This window comes from Heterocephalus glaber, unplaced genomic scaffold (assembly GCF_053883595.1).
Source record: "Heterocephalus glaber isolate CG9 unplaced genomic scaffold, H.glaber_assembly_v1.0 deba00001442, whole genome shotgun sequence".
Taxonomy (NCBI): Eukaryota; Metazoa; Chordata; class Mammalia; order Rodentia; family Bathyergidae; genus Heterocephalus; species Heterocephalus glaber.
In genome coordinates, this window is record NW_028258296.1 from 54,957,490 (window position 1) to 54,974,990 (window position 17,501).

The following is a 17,501-nucleotide window of genomic DNA, read 5'->3' on the forward strand; positions in this document are numbered from 1 at the left end:
AAGAAATCACTTAGGTAAAATCAAGAATCTTTTTCACATGGTATCTGTCAGTGCTCAATCTAATTCTGATTTGTATCATCAGATTTCAGAAATGGTTTCCTTTCAACTCATCTCATTTTGCCATTTTTCTTGAAATATTTTATTGGGACAAGTCAAGGATTTCAGACTATAATAATATCAAAAGTTTACCCATCTGCCACAGCTTTCTTTGGCCACAACCATAAGTGTGCTTTACCCTGCCTGACTAACAGGACTAAATATAGAGCTGCTTTGCTTTCCCCTCTGGCCCATCTTCTGTTTCCTTTACTTCTTTTTTAAATAAACAACATAAGGGAAAAGAGAATAATTAGTTATGTTAGCTGTCTCAGTCAGTAGCACGAACCTCTGTGACTATCTTTTTCATAAAGGAATAATATTTTATTCTCCTCAGAAAAATAACTGGAGCTATTCATCTTCTGAAACAGCTTTTCCTCACCAGGAAGCCCTTAAGTTTATATAAAATGATTTCTCAAGGCAGTTACTGTGCAAAGTTTTTGAAGACTCAAAGTGTTTTCAGTTGAAAGAACCATGAACTTTTCCATGTAAGATAAGCTTTTCAAAGTTGCAAATTTAGTAAAGCTTAGCAACAAAGTCACTCAGTAATCCCATTTTACCACAGTCTCTATGAGGAAAGTCAGATGAACATTCACGTGCCTTAATGAAACACTGCAGCACTTCCTTTGATTTCTAATGTTATTTTTCTACCTAACTCCAAAACTGCAGAAATACCAGCAAAATGCTTGGTTGAGCCATTGAGTCAATGATCCTTGAATCCATTCTTAGGAAACTGATTAGACTTCTCTGCAACTAGGATCACTCATGGGAGGAGACCAGCCATACTAAAGGCCTCTTCTTCCCACTGTCCTACATTCAACATCTTTCCTACATTCAACATCTTCCCTTGGACTCTGAAGGATCAATGGAGGACTTGATCCTTGGGTTTTTTGTTTTGTTTTGTTTTTTGGTACCGGGGATCGAACTTGGGACCTTGAGCTTGCGAGGCAGGTGGCAGAACCACTGAGCTAAATCCTCAGCCTGATTCTCAGCTTTTTAACAGTCACTTGTACTTGTCTTGTCGGTTGTTAAACTGATCCACAGGATTCCATAGGAAGTGAATTCCAGGAAGAAGATTTATTAATTTAATAGAGTTGCACAATTTCCAAATACTGTCTAATGTTACAGGTAGTCATTCCTTTTCTAGTTGCTGACATGCATCACTTGATATTCTAAACTAGTAACTAAAGATCCCAAGAATGGCTCCTTCTTCTCTTACATTTATGAAAGGGAAATATTTAGAAATGAGAGATAGGGATACTTACTGAGTCCTCTATGTCTAAAATGCTACTCATTCCATTTAATCTCTGAATGCTTCTGTAGATTAAATACTACCATTATCTTTATTGTGCAAATGAGGAAGCCAAGGCTTAAAATGCTTATAATATGTGAAGGTCAAATACAGTGATACCTCAGTTCAGAAACTTGATTCTTTCCACAATTCTGGTCACAAACCAAATTGGATGAGAGCTGAATCAAATTCAATGGTTAGGTGCAATTTTGACCTCAGTGGAAATTTGATTCAATTCTCATCCAGTTCAGTTTGCAATCAGATATAGATCTGAGATGAGAACAGGGGTATAGATCTGAGATTAGGAGCTTGTTCTGCCCCCATTCGGCTCTTTCATAGTTCCTGTCTGGCATAATTCAAGAGGATATGACCAGAGGTAAAGAATGGGAAAGTGGTTCTGTCCCCTAATATTTGGCTGTGCTGAATGGAGAGACTTCTTTGGCCCCTGGGAGAAACTGAGAGTTCTAACTTTTTATCTAAGGGTCATTAAAGCAAGTGAAAGAAACAAAAACAAAACAAAACAGGAATATAGGAGGGGCTTCTGTGTTAGTTTTCCATCACTAAAACAAAATACCTGAGACAGTTACCTTAAAAGGGGGGAAGGTTTATTTTGGCTCAGAGTTCTGGAGGTTCTAGTCCAAGATCAAAAGGCCCCATTGCTTTGGACCTTGGAGAAGTGTGGCACATCATGGGGGAATACATGGTGGAGCGAAAGCACTCTTGTGAGTCAGGAAATGAAGCAAAAAGGAAGAGACTGAGTCTCACAATTCTCTCTGAGGATGTGCTCCCAATGATCTAAGTACTCTCACCAGGCCCTGCTTCCCAAAAGTTCTACCACCTCCTAATGGCATTGCACCAGAGACCAGACCAAAGTCTTTGACATAGGGACCTTCTGAGACATTCAACGTGGAAGCTGTGGCAGCTTCTTACTACCCACACTCCCAAGGCCCAGTTTCAGACATGCCTGGTCATCCACTCTACTCACTCCTGGGGAGCTGTGGTGGGAAAAGGTTGTGTTAATTTTGTAGGGTTTCTGTTTCGTTTCGTTTTGTTTTTGCAGAGATCATATGCAAAAACATATCACACATGACCTGCTCTTGAATACTCTTTCAATTGAGTAGTTCAAGGGAGTACAATGAATGTTTTAGGTTCATAAAATATGTTAGTGATATTATTAGACAAGAGGAAGGAACTAAGAATGGGGGAAAGGGATGTATGGGAGGATAACTGAGAGATATGATCAAAATATGTTATACGCATGCATGAAAATATTTTGCAAAAATAAGCACTCATAAAATTATTTTAAAATACATTAATGGCAGCAACAATGTAAAAAAAATCACCCAAACCTAAATCCTTATGGGAATAGTCTTTCATTTTGTTTGTTGCTATCATGTAGTATAATATGGAGGGCAGGGTAGAAAAGTATGTTTTGACTACACCCTACTACAAACAACCTGCTGATAATGCTGCTTCACAGGCTAGTTACACAGTTCTGACAGAAATCAATTGAGTTATCCTGGGTGCAATCTTTAATCAGCTCTCCTCTCTTCTCATACATACATATTCATCACTTTTATCAGAAGACAATCCATTCTGGAAAGGCAGCTGCTTTCTAAGTAAATTGCTGTTCCTGAGCAGCTAAATCCAACAGGCTGCTTTTCTCACTCCAGTGCGTTTGTTCTGACAACAGTGCATGCCAGTCTTTTGCTATTTTCCTTTCATGATTTGGTTTTATTATTAATTTGTTCACTATGTTTATTGGTTCTGCCCATTATTGGAGAGCCTCAGTGCACATTTACAAGAGCAATAAAAAAAGCCAGCCTCGACCATTACACCATACAGTTGAACAGGCAGTCAAGACATAAAATGACCCTTTTCTCTTTACCTGACTGGAGTGATGTGAAATATTTTGTTGACTATTGGACCACACTGACTAGCTAACACAACATAATCCAGTCAAATAACCAGATAATGCAGTAAAGTGGTTGCTTTGCTTTATTTTCCCTCTACCTAATGCAAATTCAAGGGTAAATTTTTTCTTTTTAAAAATTACTGGGATATAATTCAGATGCCTTAAATTTATCATTTTAAAGCCTGCAATATTAGTACACTGCAAATTTTAGTACACTCACAAAGTTGTGTAGTCATTGCCACTATATGACTGCAGAACATTTTATCACCTGAAAAAGAAATCCATATCCATTAGTGTTTATTTACCTTTTCTTTCTTCCTCTCTACCCCTAGTAAACACTAATCTACTTTCATTGTTTTTATTTTTGATCGACACATAATATTTTATATATTTGTGTTAGTCTTCCATTACTATAACAAATACCCAAGACAATCAACTTTTAAAGAGAAAAATTGAAAAGACATCTGTTTTCACTCTCATGTTTATTGCAGCACCATTCACAATAGCCAGGATATGGAATCAACCTCAAAGTCCAAAAATGGATGCATGATAGAGAAAATGTGGTATGAATTGTGGGACTGCATGATTCCAAAATCAATTATTCCCCTAGCCTCTATTGTACTTATAAATCAATGGTTAAAATGTGCTTGTTAGTTCTGGGATAATAAAATCTGTAACGAAACAGAGTTCCTAAGTAAAATTGCTCAACCCCTTGTTTGTCCGGAGAACGAATGTTCCCGGGCCCACTACCTGTAGAACAATCCATCAATGTATCTGCTGACCATCAGTAGGTGACGGTCGTGACCATTAGTGTGTATGTCTGCTGACCATCAGTACGTGACAGTCGACCACTAACCTTTGTTCCTTTTTTTTCATACATCTACATGTTAAACTCCCCCTCAACCCCCTATAAAACAGCCTCGGACTCTGAGCCAGTTGCCTCTCTAAGCTATTTTGCTTTGGGAGTGCCGTCTGGCCAGACTAATAAAGGTCTGTTTTATTTTCCAACTTGTCCGGTGTGTTCCTTCCCGGGTGTTCGTCGCTGCAGTCAGCTCCTCGGAGCATTTGGTAAGGCCCTCGGTCTTGCAGAATACATACAAAAACCATGAAATCTTACCATTAATCTACTTTCTCTCTCTGTGGATTTGCTTATTCTGGATATTTTATATAAATGGGATAATATAATATGTGGGATTTTATGTCTGACTTCTCTCAATTACCATAATGTTTTCAGGACTCATCTATATTTTGGCATGTATCAATACTTCAATCATTTTTATGGCTAAATAATATTCCTTGAAAGGATATACAATATTCTGTTTATCCATACATCAGTTAATGGACATTTGGATTGTTCTCTGGATACAAGTTTTTTTTTTTATGTGGACATATGTTTCCTTTCTTCTATGTACATTCCTAGGAGCAGAACTGCTGGGTCATAACCCTACAGTTAATATTTTGAGGAACTGCCAACCTGTTTTCAAAAGTCCTTCACCACTGATAATGTATATGTGTTCCAATTTCCCCAATCTTCACTGTCTTTCTGATTATAGCCACTCTAGTCTATGTGCTATTGTATTCTATTGTGCTTGCGGTTTACATTTTCCTGATAGCTAACGATGTTGTTCATCTTACTAGGTTTTTTTTTGGGGGGGGGTACCGGGGATCAAACTTGGGTCCTTGCGCTTCAGCAGGCAATGAAACCACTGAGCTAAATCCCCTGCCCTTATGTTGGGCATCTTAAATATGCTTCTTGACCATTATTATAAATTCCTCAGAGAAATGTCTAATCTTCTATCCATTTTAAGTTGATTTGTCTGTTTTTCATTGAATTTTAAGTTATATATATTCTCATCAGATATATGATTTGAAAATATTTTCTCCAGTTCCGAGGGCTGTCTTTTCCCTTCCTTGATAGTGTCTTTTGACATACAAAAGTCTCTAATTTTGAAGAAGTCTGATTTATACACTTTTTTCTTTGACTGCTTATGCTTTGCTGTTGATGGTATATTTGAGAGTCCATTGCATAATCCAAAGTCATGAAAATTTGAATCTATATTTTGTACTATGACTTTTGCAGTTTTAGCTCTTTTATTTAGGTCTTGCATTCATTTTAAATTTTCTATATAGTATAAGTCTTATCAAATTTCATTTTTTTTAAAAATTATTTTAATGTAATACAAGTAAATATTAATAAAGAAAATATTTTTTAAAAACAGTCTTCTTGATTCTATGAAAAAATAAAGCAAAATTTCATGACAAATTAATTAAAGAATAAAATTTCATTCTTGTACATGTGGCTATCCAACTGTTCCAGCAATGTTTTCTGGAATGTCTATTATTTCATCATTGAATTGTTTTAGCAGCCATGTTAAAAATAAATTGACAATAATTGTATAAGCATATTCTGGACTCTCAGTTTTATTCCATTAATCCAAATGTTTTGCTCACTGTAGCTTTGTAATAAACTTTATAATAAAAAAGTGAGTCTTCCAACTTGTTCTTATCTTCCAAGTCTGTTTTGAGTCCCATGCATTTCTCTATGAGTTTTTGGATCAGCTTGTCAAGTTCTGCAAAAAAGGAAGCAGCTGGGATTTTGATAGAAATTGTGGGGATTCTAGACATCATTTGGGGAATGTTGCCATCTTACAATATTAATTTTTCTAAGCACTGAACATGGGATGCCTTTCTATTTGTGTTGCCATTTTTTTAATGACATTCAAGAACAAGTCAACAATTGTTCTTTGTTTAAAAATTAGGCTTTTTTGCTTTGTTTTTTATTTGCTTTTGTTGTTTTTTTGCTTTGGGTGGTGCAGACACAAAGAGACATAGGATGAATTAACTTCTCTCTTTTTCTTTCTCTCTCTTATTGTTTCTCTTGTTCTCAGATTTTCATTTTTTCTCTTGGTCTCATTGTAAACCACCAGAAAGGTACATTTTTTCAATGTTTGAAAGAAGTCTTATTGTTGACAACATTTTTAAGAATAGGCACAATTCCAATAGCAGTCCCAGCACTGGCCACCACCACCACCAGACACAGACAACACAATTTCTATTTCTTGTGTATCAATTGCACTTCACAATGGAAGTATCAACCCTTTCAGGAATCAATTTAGTCTAATAACATTTTACATTATAACTGGTAAGCAATAGAGCTCTGCTAGCAGATAATCTGCTGCTTTTCTATCAACCTCACCTCAGTAGGGTCTATTTTCTCAATTAGCCTTTCTCTATGATATTTTATAGGTGTAACACACACACACACAAAATTAAGCCCTGCTAGAAAAATAAAAAGATGTTTAGGACAACAGAATCTCTCTCTCTGAAAGGTAACAATCAGATTAGAAAGATCCCACACACCTGTGAAGCAGTTCAGTTGACGTGTAGTGGAGCCCATAATGGCAAATCCAATACCAGACTTCAAATGATAAAAGGACAATAAATGGATTATACTCAGGGTTGCTTTGGCTGGTCTCTGCCTACCACATACTTTCTATTTCATCCAAAAAATTAAATTTGAGCATTTTTAGTTAGTAAAAATATGTGGGGCACCCTGAAATGCTCTCTCCCTACATAGTCTTATGAGTTAGTCCTTCCATACAAAGTCTCCATGGACGTTATTTTAATGATGTCCCCCCTTTTTTGGTACCAGGGATAGAACTTGGGACCTTGCGCTTGCAAGGCAGGGGGCAGAATCACTGAGCTAATCCCTAGCCCAATGATGGCCTTCTTAAGCATGTACGTACATTCTACTACCAACAGCCAGCCCTTTGTTATCCTCAACTTATTATCATGACTTTTCAGGGCCTTCCAGAGTTACGAAGTGCAAGGATTTTTGTTGATGTATTTTAGCAATACTTTATTGTTTCTAATACATGCAACCCTAATAATTGCTTCATGTATTATATCATCACTCTTTTTTTTCAGATCAGTTTCTTTATTAGCACATGTTTGTGGAACATAATGCTTACATTCCTCCTGGGGAGTTGGTACATGTACCTAATATATCTTAATACCTTTTTCATCCCCTTTTCCGTCCCTCCTCCTTCCATCAATCTCTTGATTCCCTTACTTTTTTGTACATTTCCAATACTTGTAATGAATAGTCTTTTCTCTCATTTTAGACAAAGATCAAAGGATATGAATATTTCTACCTAAATAATGTCCTACAACTCTTTCCCCATCTTCTAATTTCAGAGTACAGATTTTCTTTTTTAAATGCTAAGGCCTCAAGTTTTAGCCTTCTTGCTTTATCAGAAAGCTAATTTCAACTCTCTTTACCCCTCTCCCTAATTTCCCTCCAGCTACCACGGGATCCTCTCCCTTCAGCCAAACAAAAGAAAATAACAAACCACATTCTTTGACCCAGGTACCCATTTTGGTCATTGTCCTATTTTCCCCCTTTTGTTTCCAATGGTTTTGAGTATGTGGTTTGGTTCCATTTTACTCCTTACCCATTTACCTCTCAATATCATGTAATCTGGCATCAGCCCTCACCACTACACCTTTCTTCAAATCACATCTCTTTTCCTTTTGTGGGAGTGTAGCACGAGTTCTGCATTTTAAGAGGTATAGGGTAATACCTCTCGGGCTTACTTCTACCAATCTTAGAAATGTGGTACTTTGAATCCCTTTGTCATCTTTGGCTTTCTTGAAATTCCCAATGGCTTCTATAATAAGCACTTCTATAGATCTTTTCCTTCTTCTATGGCTTCCCCTTTCTACCTCCTTAGCTGATTACTATTGTGCTGTTAGTCACTGAAATAGAAACTTGTTTTGCATGTATAGCATCCATTAAAAGGGCTTGAATCCTTGACTTTTGTTTAATAATATCTTATCATCAGTCACCCTTACTCTTATAGAAGTGTACAGAAATGTATCTGCAATGTACTAAACTTGGATTACTAGTATTTAAAGAGATTTATTACAATATTTCCTTAAGTTGTACTTATTCTAACTTGTGAGACTCCAATAGGAACAAAACTAAGGTGAAATTCCTTGTCATCTTTTGGAAAGTGAAGTGTTAACTGTAGATTCTTGGGTTTCATAAGTTGACATGGCTCTGCCCTAAAACCACCTTTAAAATTTATGCAAAGAAGAATTTTAACATTCTTTTTACGTTCCCATCCTCTAGTATTAATTAGTTAAAGTATACATCAGTGACTTCAGGAAAAAAAAATTCTTCAACTGCTGTGAATAAGGTCATTGTTGAACAAGGGGTCTTATCCACATTTCTCACATGTGAGCTCATGTTCATTTAACACATACTGATTGAGCACACACTAGATGGCTTCAGGTAAGAAACAGCTTTTCAACTGGATATTTGAAGATGATTCCTAGGTAAAGGAGGTCTAGGGTGTAGGAAAGAAAGGATATGAGAAGACATTCAAGAAAAACAGAAAGGGCCGAACAAAGTTAGAGACTCATGAAAGGTTATCATGTTAAGAGACTGCGAAGATTTGGTGTGACTGGAGCATAGGGCAGAGTGACGGGACATTAGTCTGGTGGCACAGGTTGTAATCAGACTGGAGAGTGCTTTGTATCCCAAACAGGAGAGAAAGTAATGACTCTGAGATGGGGCCCAATAAAGACTGGCAGTATTCTACTTAATAATCCAGCTTGTGCTTTTATAAGTGTTTGTTTCACAATAGGTTATTAAACTATACTAAAACATTTTTGAAGAGGAGAAGATAAACCCATTGATTTTCTAACAAGTGGTCATCAAACACACTTAGAAATACAGCACTGGTACTGGTCCTGCACACAGTGAAAGCTATGAAAATCATTATTCGTTTTAAGGACAGCCTCTGCCCCACTCTTGGCCCCTAGCCATCTTTCCCAAATAACTCTAGCAGTGTCTGCCAGAAATCTTTTAGGCACTTAATAGTGCCTTACCTCTCTACACCTTGCATTATCATGGTTAAAGAACTGCTTTATCTTCTCTATCCATGCGCAAACTCTTCGAGTCAAGGTTTCCAAGTGATTCAACATTATATCGCCCATGGTGCTAATGCCCAGGTGCCAAGGAGGGAGCAAGGCACAACTGTAAATGGAACGAGTGACCGCTTCTTTCTTCTACCCAAACTAAAGCTATGGTCAAGGGCACTGCATTCAGCATGGGTATCAGAGGCTCATCCTGGCAGAGTTGACAGCTTGCTACAAGTCAGCATCAACAGTGGCCACGTGAACATATTCCTTCTTGTGAAAGAATGGCTGAAAGGTGAAATGTTTTCCTTATTCTTTCTTTCCAAACCAAACTCCAAAGATATTTGGACACAACTTCTTTGAAAAATCTATGCAATGTAAACTGCGTACATCTCCAGCCACCTGATATTTTTGGTATGAAGTTCCTCTTAACCTTAGTATGTATAATGTCACCGAGGATCCCCAGGCAAAGGGCTAAAGAGTACTAAGTCTCATTATGTTAGTTTTACCATAAAACTGTTATTGAGGAGGAAATAGAAATAACAGGATAGTTTATGAGAGCTCTGGGCTTTTTGAGTTCCTCTGTGGCTCCTAACGAGAGCATAATCACAAAATTATTATAGGGAATTTTTTTTTTCTTCAACCAATAAAAAATGACACATTTTTCTGAGTCTGAACTAGAAAACAACTTTTGCGTGTCCCTGCTGTCATTTACCTGCACATGGTGCAAGAACTTATTTTTGGTTTTTAATGAATGCACGGAGCTTCTAATTATTTAGGGATGTGATTAAATGAGTTTCTCAGTGACTCGGTGTCGCAGGAGAAATCTTTTAATTTGCACACTCCTACGGCTGATGTATCTTGCAAACAGTGACTATTTAACAATCCCCATTGCCACTCATTTGCCACTGCTACTCCAACTCATTGACTTTGAAAGTTTTAATAGTGCCCAATGAAACTTTTAATTGCCACTGATTAGCGTTTAGGCTTCCTGAAGGCGGCTGTTAGGGGATCCAGCCTGGTTCTGGAAATGAATACTTGCAGAAGTCTTGATGAAGAGCATATGAAGACCGGAGTTCTCTCCTCTCAGTCTTTCTCCTACCTTTTTTTTAAAGAGGGGTTCAATATCTCTTTGTGATGATCTCCTCAACTTGTTTTTTTATTTTTTATCTCATCTCACTAACCTGTTAGCCAAAACTCAGAGAAGAAAAACAAAGAACATAATCGTTGCATCCTAAATTCCAAGAACATAATTCATAGTTTAAAATTTTAATCTCTTAGGTCTTCCTGCCCAAGTCTCTTTAGCACTGATTTAGCTCTCTTTTTTTGCTGTGAGACCTAATCATAAAATTTCAATGTGTTCAGCAGCTAAGGTCTGAATGTGAATGTCACTCTATTCCCATATCAGAATATTGCTATGTAACTTACATTTGCCTCGGAATAATTATGGGTAATGAAAGTAATAATCAGAATTAAGCTGAGGAAAATTATAGGCAAATTCTAATGAAGCAGAAATAAGTGGAAAAGGAGCTAAGGTTTAAGTTTTTACTTTCTCCCCCCCACCCAGTCAATTTTTATTTCTACGAAAAAGGCAATCAAAACAATATAAAACACACTGAAAGGTATTACTGAGTGAGCTTCAAGTGGAGGGTGACACTGCAGAGACTGAGTCGGAAGGGAAAAAGAAGACTGGGGCTGGGCTGCTCAGAAGGAAGGGGCCGGCAGGGGCCCCAGGAAGCCCAGACTGATGCCAGATGCGAAACTGGGTCCAGCCAATTCCAATCCCACAAAAAGTTAAAGTGTGCCAAGCGAGGGCTGTGGTGGGACTGCTGTAGAGAGGAGTCTCAGAGCCCAGTGGCATACTCCGATGGAGGAGCTTGGAGTTGGAAATGGATATTCTGGCTTCTGCTCTACCTGCGCTGACCAATGGATCTTCTAACATGGCTGCAGGGAAGGGTGCTGAATTTGGGCCTCAGGAGCCTTTGTGGTGAAAAATTCATTCATCATCTCACAAGCGCAGTGTCCTCAGGGGGCAAGCCCTCCCTCCCGCGGGCACGGAGGGTTTCCCTACAGAGGCCAGGAAAGGCTGCGGTTCAGCCAGGTACACACAGAGAGCGGGGCCTGCCCACACACTCCACACTTTCGTGGAAACACGAGTCAGGTTTTTACAGAAGACCTGGGCCTCCCTTTGCAGGGCTTTTCTTTTTCACTTTCATTTTGGGGGGGGGGGGGGGCTTCTTTACTTGTTTGGAATTTTTTTAAAAGGATGTTATAGACTGGTATCAGGAGAATCTGAACCAACTCCCAAGGACTGTGTGGCCTGGGAGAAGAAAAGCCACCAGAGCCATTTCTTCTTTGCAGAAAAGATGGGACCTGGGTCTTAGGAAGTGAATCTGTGAAAAACAAACTGAATGCTAGGAGAGTGGGAGTTGTAAGGGCATGGAAGGAAGGGGAACCAGAACCCTTATTTTCCTTTTTAAAAACTTTATGGGCTAAATGTAATTTGAAGATTTTGAGTAAATTTGGACAAGAAAAGAAACACACACTTTTGAAGTGAATTAAAGCAGTGATTTTTAAAACAAAGAAAGAACTAGAATGTCTGAAATTTTCAATCCTTTCTTTACAGGTTACTAGATCACTTTTGATTAAGAAAATTGTAGAAAGTTAGTAACTGCCACAAGTGAACACCAGGCAGGCACGTGTCAATTTTCCACCGAGTCCTGCTTTGCGGGATCTCTGCTCACGTTTGCTAGAATCATTAGTGGCAGATTTTAGTCCATAAGTTGTTTTCCCCCATATCTCTTTGTAAACTCTTCAGCATTCTTACAGAATTTTTTTTACGGTCCTTAGAGTATTCTTCAGCTAGGTCAGCCCGGAGTGGGTGCTTGGGCTGGGAGTTGTTCACTAGTGCTATGAGGGACTGGATTATTTGGTCAGTCTTGGTCGCTGGCTTCCAGTTCTCAACACTAATTACCAGCAGGCAAAACTGCCCTTTTTCATCAGTGTTTGGGTGATAGATCTTTGTTTTAAATGTGATCTTTGGTGACTTGAGTGGGTACACTGCTGGAAAGTTGATTTCAATTCTAAAGGCCTCTTATCATATGGAGGGTTGTCAGGAACAATAAGCCCTTGCCAAATCAATAAATTAGCTTCATTAACCTGGATGTTGCAGAAGATTTTCATTCCACATTTGTGGATCTCCTCAAGCTCCTTCTTCAGCCTCCTGCTGGCTGGCATCTTGGATCTGGTGCTGCTACTCTCTCCCTGTGTTTTTTCAATCCACTAGTGAAATTCCAGATTTAGTAGATTTCTTAGCTCTAAGGAAAGAAGATTGGAGAAATTACAAGATGAGCTTATCAAAAATAAATTTGAAAAAAATAAATTTGGACAGGGCTTGTGAGTACAAGGAAGTGGGAAAAAAGAAATGTTCTTGCTGGTTTAGAGAACTTGACTGATTATAAATACGACCATCACCTAATCATTTGGGGAGTTCTTTAAGCTTTTTATGGTGGTATAATTTTTATCATATTTTTCTGAATAATTATTTTTGCTGTGCATTCTTTCTCATTTGTCCTTTAAGAGAGCTGGAAATGATTTAATTAAAACATTTGGGGGAAAGTCCAGTATGTTCATCTGAAACTAATAAACAAAGATTCATCTACCATTTTTTCATTTGTCTTTTAGTTGCTTGATTAGTTAATTTTGATGAATGTTTAGGGAATCACTGATAATGTATTCACTGAGCACAGAAACCATCTGGTTAATGGTAGCAATATTTTGGTACTGTTTGCAATACTCTTTGCCAGTATTTCAGGGCTTGATCTATCAATTTGCTATGAAATATAATTAATACTGCACTTCACATATCAATTTGCCTTTAGCCACTGTATATCATATACACTCTTCTTTTAAGACCAACTTCACCCACTGTACAGAATCATTTTCTTTTTGTTAGGTGAATTTTTCCAGGCTGGAGGCATTCTGATGTTTCTCCTTCTTTATTCCTACTTTTCCATTTGCCCTTCTACTTTATAAAGAGGGGTACCTAACTCACCTATCTTCAATCTAAATGAGTTTATTCATTGCTTTGGGGTACCAAGGGGGAAAGCTAAAATATTGACTGGGATGAAACCTCATTTTGAAGGCACCTCAGTGTGTCTGTTTTTCCCAGACTTTCACATATTTTTGTTAAGGGAGAAGCTTCATTTTTAAAATAGTATCATTTTTAGCTAGGTACGGATATAAATTCAGATACATTATAGATGCAGCAGCAGTGACAACAATTTTTCTTCAACGTGATCTCTTTTATTCTTTGACCGAGAACAAATCTTTCCTGAGGAATGGCCCTGTGAGAATAAAGCAAGAAGATAGCAGAAAGAGTGAAGGCAGAAAAAGCCCTATTTTTATTTTTGGAAAGACTCTACAGTTTTGTGTATTTATCTATTTACTTGTCTATCTTACAAGAAAAAAATCAGGAGTTGGATGGCTGTCATAGAGATGCACAGTAATATGTTTAAATTTAAAAAATGAAGCCACTTTTTTCTGTTTTGGCTGACGTATTTGACAATGAGAACAGGCTTTACCAATGAGATTAGGTACTGGATATTTCCTATAAATTGATTGAGGTGGGTATCAAAATGCAGATTCAAGACTGATAAAAGCATAAGGCAAAATAAAAGCATTTTATAAAAATTACATTGCAGAGACATTTAAATGAATTGCAATTTCATTTTCTGAACATTTTCTGAGTCTACTGACTATAGTAAGTACCTCTACCTATCATAATTAACAATAATTTGACAAGTCTTGGTAAAATCTTTTTGGGATGCTTCCCAGAAAATGAGAAAGTGAATGACTATAATGAATTGTTTACAAATCAATTTGTAAGTCAGATAGCTTTTAATTTGTTACTTTCAACAAAATTTAGATACCAATACTTTAATATTATTATAATATATTGTAATATAGTACTATGTGATTAGGGCAAATAGCTCAGAAGGAGTTAAAAGAACTCATTGGCAATAGTACAGCAAAATTCCATTTCCAGCTCCTTATTTACTTGAGCTCACAGGCTTAGCACTGAAAGTTATGAAAAAGTTGAAGTAGAATTGATGCTAAACCCTGTATCTTTCTAATAGTAAGTAACATTGGATACATGAACGAGCTTTTTAAAATAAGTCAGGGCCAAGGATTTAGCTCAGTGCTTTCACCACCTGCTGCGCAAGCACAAGGACCTGAGTTCAATCCCCGGTACCAAAAAAAAAAAAAAAAAAAAGTCCATTTCCAGGAATATTTTACTTCTTTATATTAAAGAATATTTTTCAAAATTTGAAAGCATTTTGACAAATGGTGTGCTACTATTGTCCATGTAATAATTCAATCCAGAAGAAAATTTTAAATTAGAAGATTTTATTTTGTAGTAGTGCATTTTAGTTATAAGAAAAATGGGTTTCATTTCAGCATATTCATAGACATATATAACATGTTTTTAGCTCCTCCCATCATCTATCTTTCCCTTCCTTCCTTCTCTCCTTAATCTTTTCTTCATCTCTAATAGTCTCCCGGATACTTTCAACTCATCTTTCTTTCTTTAATTATTTCATTTATGTTCTACATGTTAGGGAAAGTATGCAATATGTGACTTTCTGAGTCTGGCTTATTTTGGTCAACAAGATGGTCTCCAGTGCAATCCATTTTCCTGCACATGACATGGTTTCATTCTTTTTGTGGCTGAATAAGACTCCATTGTGTAGATATACCACATGTTCTTTATCCAGAACTTCCCAATAGTTCTATGGGCTAGGGTCCAAACCTTTGACACACGGGCCTTTCAGGGACTTTTAAAAACCAAACTATAGAGTCCTCCATTTCTCTCTACTTGACATGCTGGAAAAAAAAAAAGAAAAGAAAGTAGAAGAACCTAGGGTGGTGTTGGGACAGGCACGGGCCAGAAGAGATTTCTGGAAGTTGGATGGCAGGGTCTAATCTGGAGCAGTGTATTTTCTGATCCCTTCCTATCAATAGAATTCAAAAAAATGTTTTTGTTTGCAGACCACTTAATAGGACAAAATATCTGACACCTCATCCATCCTGTTTTCTGAAAGTAAAAGAACTTGTTGGTAACAGATTTAAAAAGAACAAGAGCAACATTCGCCATAAGCATTTTATTAGTGTCATTATGAATCAGTGATTTACTTTATAAAAATATAAAACAAGGCCCTAGAGATACAAAAATCAACTAGAAATTATACCCTACTTACATTGAGTGCACACTGAAATTTTCTTAAATGACAGAAATTTATAAGTAACATATTAATGAAGACTAACTGTACAAACTAGTAGTTTTGGATTACATATGGGCTTATTTAATAATATGGAAATGGCATTAGATGCTTTTCTTTATTTTTAATATTGTAAAATTACTGTCAAAATTACTCCAACCATATTAAAACTATGGCAGGGATTTTCAAGTTTCCCTTTGCTGCAGTTTCTATCTCTAATCTCAGTGGTATTTTATATCTTTGCATTTAAACTGTAAATTTTAAATGATAGCACCTTCATTATAAAGATAAATAAACAAACATAATTTGGGTACTTCCTTCCCAAAGGAACTCACATATTTAACTGGTATTTCTTTGAATTAATAGTTATATAGAATACAATGGTTATTGAGGGATAAGTAATGAAAATATGCTTACTGAAGCTTACTATACATTATTAAATGGTAACTACAATGAATAGTAACTACAATGAATATTTATATTATTAACCCACAAAGGTTTTTTATCTTCAGGAAGGAGTGTTTTATCACTTACACTGTTTAGAGTTTCTGACACATGACAGTAATATAAAGCAGAGCAATATCCACCAGTTTTATTACTGTTTTACATTCAATAGTCAGTACAGCCCTTGCTGCATGTTCTTAGGTAGGCCTATTCTCACTGCCACAAATATATGGAAATTAATAACATACTCTTGAAATAACCAATAGGTCAACAAGAAATCACAAAGGAAATTAGAAAATACAATGAGAAGGATGAAAATAAAAGCATACTATACTAAAATTTATGAGATACAGCAAAAGTGTTAAAATTTATACATGTGAATGTGTACATTAAAAAACAAGAAACATAAAAAATAATCTAACTCTCTCTATATATATCTTAGAAGAAAGGGCAAACTAAACCCAAAGCTAGCAGAATGAAGAATATATTATTCAAAGTGATGTACAGAATTAAAGCAGTCCCTATCAAAATCACAATGTATTTGCAGAAATAGAAGAATTCATCCTAAAATTTGTGTGAAATTAGAGTCCTAAGTAGACAAAATAATATGAATAGAGAAGAACTCGGAGATGGTGGACTCATACTTTCTCATTTCAAAATTTACTACAAAACTGCAGTAATCAAGGTAGTGTGGTCCTGAAATAAGGACAGATATATAAATCAGTGCAACAGAAGAGAAAGCCCAGAAATAAATCCTCTCACATATGCTCAAATGTTTTCCAACTAGGATGCCAAGACTGTTTAATGGAGAAAGGCTGGTCTTTCTAATAAGTGGTGTCAGAAAAACTGCATATACATACATACATACATACATACATACATACAGCATACATACAGATCGATGTAAAAGAATGATGCTGGATCCTTACCTCATACCATATAAAAATATTAACTCAAAATGAACCAAACACTTAAATATAAGAACTTAAAATCATAAAACTCTTAGAAAGAAGCATAGGACAGGATTTTTTGATATTGAATTTGGCAATAGATTACAGAAGCATAGACAATGAAAAATGAGCAAATTGTTCTTAAAATTTTCTTTTGTTCATCCAGCGACTCTATCAGCAGAGTGAAACCCAAACCCATAGAATGAGAGAATAGATTGCAAACCAGGAATCTGATAAGGGACTTCTACGGTCTGAATGTTTGAGTCCTCTGAAAATTCATATGTTGGAATCCTAAACCCCAAAGTAATGGTATTAAAAGGTTTGGCCTTCCAGAGGTGACTAGGTCATGAGGGTGGAGTCTTCACAAATGGGATTAGGCCCTAATAAAAGCAGCTCAAACATTTTTTATTTTTTCTCTTCCATCCTGTGAGGGCACAGCAGAAAAGAGCTCTCTCTCTATGACCCCCACCCTGCGCTGAATATGCAGATGCCTTGATCTTGGACCTCACAAGCTCCTGAACTATGAACAAAAATTTTCATTGCTTATGTGTTACAAGGTTGGTATTATTTTATTATAGCAGGGTGGATGAACTGAGGTATAG

The 17,501-nt window shown here is 36.6% G+C and overlaps 1 pseudogene; it reads right to left on the minus strand.

The window, feature by feature from the left end:
- Positions 1-11,995: 11,995 nt before the first annotated feature.
- Positions 11,996-12,515, minus strand: LOC106010115 (ubiquitin-conjugating enzyme E2 L3 pseudogene; annotated as a pseudogene).
- Positions 12,516-17,501: the final 4,986 nt, after the last annotated feature.